Genomic DNA, 12068 nt, shown 5'->3' with positions numbered 1-12068 from the left:
AAAGTGCAGGGGAATGGGGAAAAGGCAGGAGAATAACACTCAGTCATGGTGCTTGTTTGGAGAGCCGGTGCAGACATGATGGGCCAAATGGCCTCCTCTGCACCGTAAAGATTCTGTGAAGAGTCTTCACAGAACCCAAAGTGCAAAGCCTGCTCACAAACCACGGGTGGGGGATTCTCTCAATAAAATTCTAAGTGTTGAATTTGCATAAAAATTGGAATAACACCTGCTGGTTTTTTAAAAGTGGAATTTTCAAAAAGGAATCTCCCACACTCTGAGCACTGCAGAGTGCCCTAGTGAGATTCACTCTGAAAATCCAGTGGCGGGGCCTATTCCCACTGGAGAGGCCAACAGCATAGCGCTGGGTGGGCCATTGCGCATTCGGTGATCTGTCAGAGCTGAGAGCAGCGCATGCACATCCCGATCACTGGCCATCCCCGCGACTCCCCATCTCTGCCCCTCCGACACCTCTCCCACCTTCAAACCCCCCAATCGCTGACCTCCTGGACTTCTCTGTGCCAGCACCAATTTCTGGCATGGAGCTGATTACTCTAAAAAAAACTGAGCCCCAGAGACGCACGGAGGCCGTGGTGCCCAGCGGGAAGCCCACTAAACATCCCCCGCTGATGTCTCCCGGTCTGTTGCGCTGCTAGAACATTGCAGCAGGCTGGGAGCATTGCTCCCCACTTAAATTCCTGCTATCCAGGCAATGGAGGACAGCATCAGCAGGCAAAACCTCCCCTGAATACATCATAGTTTATTTGCAAGATTCCACTGCATTCTGAATCACACATGTTTGCAGATGAGTGGCATTCATCACTAGGCAGTACCAGCCCACTCAGCGAGTTTATTTGTGTTAAAATAACAGCTTGACAGCATGGAGCCTACTTGAGAAATTATTTTTCAAATGTATATCGAGTAATACAAAATGCAAGTGATCAAAAAAAACCTCCACCATGAACTGCCTGTAAGTCTTTACAGAATTTAACGAGAACATTAATTAAATGACTCGTACTGAAGCACTGTCTAATTTGCAATGAAGAATGAGCATTAAAGAGGCTTGGCAATTATATTTTAACGTACAGATGAAAATGGCTGTTCATAATTAATTAATAACGACTTAATGAGCTGATCAACAAATCTAAGGGCAGGTATTAGCTTTAGGCAAATAAACAATTTAATAACCCATGACAAATGGTCCGGTTTTTATGTGTCAGGCTAACAATAAAGACAATGAGGACAACAAAGGAGCCATCAAGGACATGTGAACTGTGTCATTCTGCTAATTATCATCCCACACACTAGTTTTTACCATTAATTCTACTCAGTTTTAACTCTGAGTTCTGTTGATGCAAAACAAGTTGCTTGAAGATGAATTCATGCAAAACTGGATTCTGTGCCAAACTGATGGTACAAATAAATAGTCGGGAATTTATTTAAAGTTTAACAGACCATACTTTCCTTGTTTAACTTTACTGCATTTCTCAAGCAGTGAAAAACATCAGGCTTTGATTATTGACTTCCATGAGCATCAGCAAAGGACACAGCGGGAAGAGTCAAAGGTTAAGTCAGCTGAGTAAACAGATTCAGCAAATGGCTACCACTGATCCAGACTTCCGCAAATCTCAGTGGTGGGAGAAATTAAATTGCGAAAAGCTTCCGTGCCTTTGGTCTTTACCCTCCGCTTCCCCTATTTGGGGAGGTTAGACATCCATTCGAACAGGCCATGCTGCCAGCAATTTACGAGCATTGTTCCAATTTGCGCAAAGCGTGGTGAAAACTGCTGTGACAGCACTTCTTCACACAACGGCTAGTGGAAATCTACAACTTACTTCTTCCCAGAAACATGATGAGGCGAGATCAATTCAAAATGTCAAAACTGAGATTGACAGATGAGGGACGAGGATTTCGGAAGAAACGCCAGTAAATAGATGTAAGATACAGAGCAGCTATGATCTAGAATCATAGAATTACCTGCAGTGTAGAAGGAGGCCATTTGGCCCATCAAGCCTGCACCAACTATAATTCCACCCAGACTCTATCCCTGTAACTCCATGTAATTACCCTGCTAATCCCCCTGACAGTAAGAGGCAATTTAGTATGGCAATCAACCTAACCCACACATATTTGGACTGTGGGAGGAAACCGGAGTACCTGGAGAAAACCCACACAAACACGGGAAGAATATGTAAACTCCACCAAGGCCAGAATTGAACCCGAGTCCCTAAGGCAAGGAGGCAGCTGTGCTAACCACTGTATTATCGTGCCACCCAACAGAATGGAAACAGACTCAAGGTCTGAATGACTTCCTCCTATTCCTATTTTCCCAATGAGGCCAATTCTTGCAATGTTGCTTCCACACCTTTGTGATTTAAGCTCGACTGTCTGTACAGGGAGGTGTATTAGGTGAGATGGACCAGCAATACCATTCATAACTGTCAGCAGTCTGACAGGCTACTCGAAGGTTACACAGGCTTCGAAATGGGAACTTGGCAGCATGAAAGCCTGAGAAACATTGGTTGCAAACCACAACTTTATAACCTCACTCAAAATGGAAATAAAACTCCAGCCAACATCTAGCCTGACATGGCTGGCACAGCTAAAGATATTTTTCTTAAAGGAAGTGGCAAGCGTGGCAGTCTTGTAGCCAATGCTGATGACACAAGGAGCATAAGTGAGGTGAGACAGACCAGTGCATGGATTGGCAAGGGGACTGCCAGGACAGCTGGTGGAACTTGATCCAACTCATTCTCTGGTTTGTGAAAAACCTCAACTGTGTTTGGGCGTCAATAAATTAAGAGCCTTCACTAAACAGTTTGGAAACATTACTACAAATTCTTAAACCAAATTGTAAAATGTTTGTAGACCCTTCATAAAAGAGTTCAACTAATATCATCAAATCCAATTTGAAGCAGCAGTTAGGAGTTTACACATCGGAAAAATTAGCAATGTTTTGCCCCCAGTTCTTATAAGTGAAACACTTATTCTTGGAAGAACAGCTGCTGATACTCATCAATTTATAACAAAGTGAGCTATGTGTTTAGGAAACAATATGAGTGCATGCGTCATTGAATTGGAGAAATGCATGTGTGAAAGGGAGGAAGAAGTGAGAGAAGAAGTGGAGAAGAAGCACAATGGTTAGCACTGTTGCCTCACAACGCCAGGGACCCGGGTTCAATTCCAGCCTCGGATGACTATCTGTGTGGAGTTTGCACAGTCTCCCCGTGTCTGCATGGGTTTCTTCCCGCAGTCAAAAGATGTGCAGATTAGATGGATTGGCCATGCTAAATTAGTGTCAGGGAGATTAGCAGGGTAAATACTTGGAGTTATAGGGCTCGGACCAAAATGGGATTGTTGTCAGTTCAGGCGCAACGGACCGAATGGCCTCCTTCTGCACTGGAGGGATTCTATGATTAAGCTGCAATAAAGAATCAGTTTAGCATTCTTTCAAATGGCCTACAAAATACTTAATAATTGTTACAAAAGATCCATCGGTAACACTGGGTATTGAGCAAGAGGGGGAATATCTTTTGATTGTTGCCCCGTTTTCGGGCCTTCTGGCCCCTTTGTGAGGACGTTGTCTGTTCTGCGTCTGTCCACTACTACAACACCAAGGCTTGACTGAGTCAAGGATTAAACCAACTCCCAGTAGGCAAAAAAACAATCATATTCCCTGTGCTCTTCCCAGCGTTCCAACAGGAGCAGTTCCATGCAGTCTAATCACATCCAATTAAAAAGTGCACCAATGCCCTTGGAGACAGAATAAACAACAAGGAGCAGGAGGGAGATGGTTTAAACTGAAATAAAGTTTATTTAATAGTGTCACAAGTGGGCTTACATTAACACTACAATAAAGTTACTGAGAATCCCCTAGTCGCCACACTCCGGCGTCTGTTCAGGTACACTGAGGGAGAATTTAGCATGGCCAATGCACCTAACCAGCACGTCTTTTAGGCTGTGGGAGGAAACGGGAGCACCCGGAGGAAACTCAAGCAGACATGGGGAGAATGTGCAAACTCCGCACGGACAAACTCAGCACGGAAAGTGACCCAAGCCAGGAATCAAACCCGGGTCCCTGGTGCTGTGAGGCAGCAGTGCTAACCACTGTGCTACTGTGCTGCCCGTAGCGCAGGTGGGGGAAAGTCTATCCTTGAAACTGAAATGGGGAGAGCAAGAAAGATATTGGAAAAACAGAAGGCTTTATAAACAGTAGGAATTACTAGTGAGAAAAAAAGATATTAGGTAACAAGAGACAGTATTGCTGCAGGAAATGCAAGAGACATCAAAAAATTTGATCAAAAATTGAATGAGAGCATGAGAATAAGGAAAAAGGGTCAACGTTGCAAATCGAATGGTTTGTTGGGAAAGCAGAGGAAGTCAAAATGAAATTGGAGTGTTCGAAGAATTAATAACTATGGAGAAGAATGATAGGAAAAGTGGATTTAGTTTGGGCAGGATTGTGAACTTAATAAGCCGTATAACATTCTTAGCCAGGGCCTGGATTTCCGTCTTTGCATATGTGCAGAATCAAGAGAACTGCCAGCTCACCAAGCCCAACTTTTAAAAGTAGCTTTCTAGACATTGGATTGTGGGTTCAGAGGGACAGGACGCAACCTTGGAAGTGCAGAGGATGCTGGTAGCAGAGGCAAGCTGGCAGTAAGGTGTGCCTCAGGGCTCCGGCATCGTGTCCAATTTTTAAAAATGAAAACATGAAGCATCCCTCTAGTCTTCACCCCTCAGCCCCCCTCACAACTCCCAGCCTTTTCATGCCACATCCATACCAATGCATTCCAATCTATGACCCTGTACCCACCCCATGCCCCTTTATAACCTCTTTTCCAACTTATGGCCTTGTACTCACCATTCTACCCCATGGCCCCTCATAGCTTCCATGCCCCAGGTCTCTGTACCCATCTCCATGGCCCTTTATAGACCAATGTCAACTTCATGCCATCTTGTGCCAACCCATGTCCCTTTGCCCTTACAGCTCCTATGCCAACTCACCCAGTATCCACCGTGGGCATACGGACCCATGCAGAGCTGAGATAAAATAAAATTCTAAGTGTCTTTCACTATCTTAAAAAACACTCATTCATAAAAGCCCATCTGTAACATTTAAATTCCTTCAACTACATAAAGCCTTATAAAAACAAACGTTGCTCAATCCCTTACAACGATAAACATTGGAATTTATAGTCCCACTTCTTGTGGCTGTGCCCTCTGGTTTATGTCATAGACAGAGAGAAATAGCAAGTATTGATACTTTTTAAATAAACCAGAAATTAATTTCAACAATTTAAATGGTTTTAAATGCCTTAACAGCATGGCAGCTCCCTTTGGCAGCTATTTTTGATAGTTCCTCTTGACACTTTTGACAGGTCCTCTTGGCAGGTGTTTCTGACAGTTGACTTTGATGGGTTCGTTGACAGTTCCAATGAGTTTGACAGTAATGAGTTTTTCCACTTTTTACACACATTTGTGCCGATTGTAGCAATCGAAACGGTATCTGACCTCCCCCAGAGGTGTCCTGCGATTATTTCCAAAGGGGTACCTTACCTCCCCAAAGGGGCTCCCTGGCTTTTCAGAGAAGCTGACAAAGTTCAGACCTGCTCTTACCAGGTTTACTTTGCACACTTCGGGTTTCACACACCTGGGATACAAAAATCCAACTTCAGTGCAGGCAGATTTAAATGGCCAGCCGCTTTCGTGAATCGCGCACGCACAAAACGCAAACCATCCCCGTAAAAATGGGAATAATGTTATTGGAGCGGGATGTAAATTTTTGGGCACTTCCACCCATTTTGCCCTCTTGTATTGCCTAAATTAAATGAATGGAAACAGGATAAAAGAACCTTTGAATAAGTTTGAGGCATAGATCGGGTGGACTCTCAGAGGCTTTTTCCCAGGGTGGAAATGTCTGCTACGAGAGGACACAGGTTTAGGGTGCTGGGGGGTAGGTACAGGGGAGATGTTAGGGGTAAGTTTTTCACACAGAGGGTGGTAGGTGAGTGGAATCGGCTGCTGTCAGTGGTGGTGGAGGCGAACTCAATAGGGTCTTTTAAGAGACTCCTGGATGAGTACATGGAGCTTAATAGGATGGAGGGTTATAGGTAGGTCTAGAAGGTAGGGATGTGTTCGGCACAACTTGTGGGCCCGAAGGGCCTGTTTGTGCTGTAGTTTTTCTATGTTTCTATGTTAGAACATAAAGAGTGAATTTTGCTTTGGGCGATAATGTAAAATAGGTGAGAGCCAATGAGTTCTACATGGCTGGCCATTTTAATTTCTTAAAAATTGTCAAACTAGGATTGAGGTTTTAGGCAGCAGTGTTGAAATGGGTAGTGAGGATTAGTTCATGGATAATTTGTGTGCTGTTAGAGACAGTGATTAGTGCATGGTTTAGAGAAAGGTAATTGTGCTTGGTTACAGACAGTGATGAGTGTGCAGTTCGAGATGATCAGTTCTCCGGCCATTCAATCTTTTCTCAGTGTGGAGTAACAATCCCCACCTGCACTGACCTGCCCCAGAGCAAAGGAGAGACACTTGTCAAACTGCGGACTGCTCCTCTCGCTGAGTAAGAAGTTGCGATTTGCATGAGTTTTATCTTAAGATAACCCAAAACTAAAATATTACCCTGGCACTGTGGACTGTAACGCAACACATTTATCTTGCAGCATTGTTATCCTTTAATTAGCTGCGGCAGTAGAATTGTTATTGCTGATAACAAAACAATCAGCCAAATCTTGTTTAAAAAAAGAATTCAGATATATTCTTCAGTTTACAAGCCAACATTAATATGTAATTTGAAAATGTAACAAAATGAATTGGCTGATGTGAATATTTTGCCCCAGCAAACAGCAGATGAATAATTCCCACTTGGCCCAGAGCTGCACATACTAATCAGTAGAAGCGTATTATTCTGAAGGGATATCTTCCTAACGTTTCCTGGATTTCGCTGTTACTTTATTGCTCTCGACTTCTGTGTCACTTGCTTACAATTTAGGCTAATCACTGGGCTCCTATGACTGCTCATTTTTGTTGATAGCATAATCACAAGATGCAAGGAGTATTTTAATAAAGTGTTCACAACGGTATCAATTTCAATATCTTCTTAGGGCAATCCAATTCATGCCACTCTTGGCGCAATATTTATAATTTCAAAATAACGACCTTCAGATCCAAAGATTATCTCAATGTTTTGGTGCAAAGGTTCAATTTAGAGCAATTTAACCACAATTACCCTCTGGGATCATTATATCTTCATAAAACTCAAAAGAATAACCTGGAGGTGTCTCTGGGTGAGTCACGTAAGCAACGTGCAATTATCTTCATGATACATTCTAATTATCATTCTTAATGTGGCTTTGCTGCAAGGTGCAGTTGTGCAAAAATGCACAAATCTGGGACCCAATTCTAATTAGCACTGAACATCCTAAATATAGAATAAAGGGACACAAGCTTTCTGCAGCGGTAAATGGTTGCAGTCCTAGTGTAGCTATAGCAATGGAATAGGTTGCCGTTTTTTGGTCTTTGTGCTCTTCCCCTTGGAGGAGTGTGACAAATGGTTGAAGTATTTGTGGGCTCATTCACAGTATGACAGGCTGCCATGCACTCTCCATGGCTGTAAAGTTACACCAGTCAATAGGTGTTTAGTCCTTTACAGTGCAGGGTTTTTGTGGGCTCCCACAACCCATTTCCATTGGAACAGAGCATCCCAGTGGACACTAATCCAGAAACTACAGCCTGCACTTTTTTATTTTTTTTGTAATCCAGTTCAATCAAATCAAGTCCAATTCAGAGTCTCAACAAGCGAGACATTCCCGATCCAAGCTGACAAGAAAGACAGAGCTCTCACCTTTTGTGTTGATCTACATGATCCAAGCTGATTGGAGTAGGCATTGCACCTCCTCCAAGGCTTGATCTCATTTGCATCTTAGCCAAAAGGCCGAGACGCCGCTTTTTAAAATTGCTTCAAATGAAGCTAAAATGTAACCTAATGACTTCAACCAAGCACAGCATGTCGATATTACACTTGATCTTAGCCAAAAGGCTGAGCCTGCACTTTTTTTTTTGTTTTTATACTTTTCCAATTCAATCAAATCAAGTCCAATTCAGAGTCTCAACAAGTTGAGACATTTCTAATCCAGGCTGACAAGACAGGGCATGCAATCCTCTACCCTGTCTTGGGCCTGATCTACATGAGCCAAGCTAATTGGAGGAGGCGGAGAATTCCTCCTCCAAGGCTTGATCTCATTTGCATCTTAGCCAAAAGACCAAGATACCGCCCTTACAAATTGCTTCATATGAAATATATGAAGCCCAAATGCAACCCAATGACCTCAACCAAGTGCAGCATCCGCACAACCACACTTGATCTTAGCCAAAAGGCTGAGCCTGCACTTTTTTTGTTATACTTTTCCAATTTAATCAAATCAAGTCCAATTCAGAGTCTCAACAAGTTGAGACATTTCCGATCCAGGCTGGCAAGACAGGGCAAGCGACCAAATTACCCTGTCCTGGGCCTGATCTACATGAGCCAAGCTGATTGGAGGAGGGAAAGCAATACCTCCTCCAAGACTTGAGCTCATTTGCATCTTAGCCAAAAGGCCGAGATACCGCTTTTAAAAATTGCTTCATATGAAACATATGAAGCTTCAATGTAACCTAATGACCTCAACCAAGTGCAGCATCCTCTTCATACTACACTTGATCTCCAAAACACTTTTTTTTGTACTTTTCCAATTCAATCAAATCAAATCCAATTCAAAGTCTCAACAAGTTGAGACATTCCTGATCCAAGCTGACAAGACAGAGTCTGCATCCCCTGTGGCCAGACCAGGTTCTGCAGCCTCCATCTCGGGCTTGATCTACACGAGACAAGCTGATTGGAGCAGGCGCAAGCCCACCTCCTCCAAGGCTGATCTCATTTTCATCTCAGCCAAAAAAGGCCGAGATGACGGTTTTTAAAAATTGCTTCATTTTTAAATGAAGCTTATAATACAACCCAATGACCCCAACCAAGCACAGCACGGACGGGCAATCCATACTGTCCATACTACACTTGATCTTAGCCAAAAGGCCGAGAAGCGATCTCCAAAACACTTTTTTAAAAATACTTTTCCAATTCAATCAAATCAAATCCAATTCAGAGTCTCAACAAGTTGAGACATTTCAGATCCAGGCTGACAAGACAGGGCGAGCGACCAAACCACCCTGTCCTGGGCCTGATCTACATGAGCCAAGCTGATTGGAGAAGGGGGAGGTTCCTCCTCCAAGACTTGAGCTCATTTGCATCTTAGCCAAAAGGCCGAGATGCCGCTTTAAAAAATTGCTTCATATGAAACATATGAAGCCTCAGCGTAACCTAATGACCTCGACCAAGTGCGGCCGACCATGGGCTGCCGACCATACTACACTTGATCTTAGCCAAAAGGCCGAGAAGCTAGTACTGTCCAGAGCAGGGTTTGAGCCCTGCAATCTCTAGCTAAGAGACAAGATCGATACCACTAAGCTAAAGGCTCACAATACAGTAGGTATTTCTATCGTAGATAATGGGGCCAATAATGCTACCCTGCCCTTGCAGCAAATTTTGCACTGCCTGACACATGTGCGGAGGCTAACCTCACTCAATAACACTCATCAGCATTGTTTTAAGGCCCTCTCCTCGCATACATTATGCTAAAAGTACAATGACGTGGTTGGCTTAAGGTCCAGCACCTTAGTTCATAAAGGAGTGCTGATCTCCTGCAGAAACCATTTGCTTTGGAGGAGAAAACAGTGACATTTATGCAGTACAGTACCAGCAGAAAACTAGTCTTTGGAGGATCAAGACTTTCAACAGCAGATTAGGCGGATAAGATGAGTGATCCTATCTGAAGGTGAGGAACATTCAAAAAGCTTTCAGCGATTGTCGGGATGTGGGCATCGTTAGGAAAGCTGGAATTTATTGCCTATCCAGGGTTACCCCTAAAAACGTGATGGTGGACGTTCATCTTCATGGTTTCATACAACAGAGTGGATTGCAAGGTTGCATTCCTGGCTTTAGGATTGCATTTTCACCGCTTAAATGGAAGCGACGATAGACCGCTGTACAGAACTGCAGACCAGCCATATGGACTCAAAATGTTAACTGTGTTTCTCTTTTCACAGATGCTGCCAGACCCGCTGAGTTTATCCAGCATTGTGTGTTTTTATTTCAAGACAGCCTTATCAGGCTTCGCCCACAACATAAAGAAACTGCTTATAATTTTGCTTGACAATTAGCAAAACATGTCAGGAGGTCACAAAATAAGACTAGTGGGTAAAGGTATAATGTGGGATGCTAATTAGAGTATTTATTGGAGAAGCACATTGTTAGGCCTGGACCTTTACCCTCTATCTAATACACGCCAGAAATGCTTGATCTTCACTGTGGGTGGAACTAGAAGTTGTCCTGTCTTAGTAGTAGCTCTCATACATCTGAATTAGATGGTTAATGGTTCAAGTCTTCATCTAGAGTTCTGAACGTGTTATTTTGTTTTTTACTCCATCTTTAAAGTTACAAAGCCAATGCTCAAAATTGTCCGGGCAAACCTAAATCCATTCCTCGCTTGCTTGAAAAACCAAATTCAAAATCCAACTGAATCCAATTCATGGTCTACACAAGAGAGACAAACAAGATTCAAGCTGACAAGATAACGGTGACACGGTGCACAGTGGTTAGCATTGCTACCACACAGCGCTAGGGATCCAGGTTCAATTCTGGACTTGGGTGACTGTGTGGAGTTTGCACTTTCTCCCAGTGTCCGTGTGGGTTTCCTCCAGGTACTCCAGTTTCCTCCCACAGTTCAAAGATGTGCGGGTTAGGTTGATTGGCCATGCTAAATTGCCCCTAGTGTCAGGGGGATGAACAGGGTAAATGTGTGGGGTTATGGGAATAGGGCCTGGATGGGATTGTTGTCGGTGCAGACTCGATGGGCCAAATGGCCTCCTTCTGCACTGTAGGGATTCTATGATTAGACATGGCTCCCAATCTTGGGCTTGATCTGATGCTTGATCTTAGCCAAAAGGCCAAGAATAGGCTGACATTCCAGCGCAGTGCTGAAATAGTGCTACATTGTCAGATGTTTTGTCTTTCAGATAAGGCATTAAACCCTTTTTTATGAATGTAAAGGATCCCAGAGCAGGTGCTGCTGGCTGGGCCAGCATTTGTTGCCCATTCCTAATTGCACTGCAACTGGCTTACTAGACTATTTCAGAGGAAAGTTAAGAGTCAACCACATTGGGTCTGGAGTAACATGTAGGCCAAACCAGGTAAGGATGGCACATTTCCTTCCCGAAAGGTCATTGGTGAAACAGATGGATATTTATGACAATTGACCATGACAAGTTATCATGGTCACCGTGACTGAGGCTAACTTTATATTCCAGATTTATTCACTGAGCTTAAATTCCACCAGCTACAATGGTGAGACCTGAACTCATGTCTCCAGAGTGTTAGCCTGTGCCTCTGGATTACTAGTTCAGTGGCAATAAGAGCAAGGGAGTCCTCCTAGCCAATACTTGTCATTGAAACAATGATATGTTCATTTTAATCTTATTTCTGTTTTAAGATCTTGCTGTTTTCTGGCTTCACCACAATGTTGACTGGGTGAAATTAGTCAGCTGTGAAGCACTTGGGGACAACCTGATATCATGAAAGGCAGTAAAGAAATTTCCTTATTCTCTTTATGGAGTATTGGACGTTAAGAACGAACACAGAACAATAAACAAGTTATGGTACAGAAAGAGGCCATTCAGCCCACCGTGTCAGCGCCAGCCAAAAATGAGAAAAAAACTAACTGCTTATTTTAGTCCCACTTTCCAGCACTTGGTACATAACCTTGCAGGTTACAGCATTTCAATGCAGATTCAGGTATTTTTTTAAATGAGTTGAGCGTTTCAGTCTCAATCTCTAATTTACACAGTGAATTCCAGACTCCCACCAACCTCTGGGTGAAAAGGTTTTTCCTTATGTCAGCTTAAATCTATGCCCCCTGGGCAACTGACCCCTCAGCTAAGGGAAACAAGTAATTTCTGTCTACCCCATCTAG

The 12068-nt window shown here is 43.4% G+C and overlaps 1 protein-coding gene and 1 pseudogene across 2 annotated transcripts in view; both read right to left on the bottom strand.

The window, feature by feature from the left end:
• gpm6bb (glycoprotein M6Bb) overlaps positions 1–12068 on the bottom strand; it is a 216488-nt gene that overhangs the window by 111092 nt on the left and 93328 nt on the right. The gene's annotated exons all lie outside the window — the stretch shown is intronic.
• On the bottom strand, positions 8860–9088 carry LOC144506731 (U2 spliceosomal RNA; annotated as a pseudogene).

The sequence above is a fragment of the Mustelus asterias genome, chromosome 17, assembly GCF_964213995.1.
Source record: "Mustelus asterias chromosome 17, sMusAst1.hap1.1, whole genome shotgun sequence".
Taxonomy (NCBI): domain Eukaryota; kingdom Metazoa; phylum Chordata; class Chondrichthyes; order Carcharhiniformes; family Triakidae; genus Mustelus; species Mustelus asterias.
Note: the sequence above shows the minus strand (reverse complement) of the source record. Positions and strands in the feature narration are given on the sequence as shown.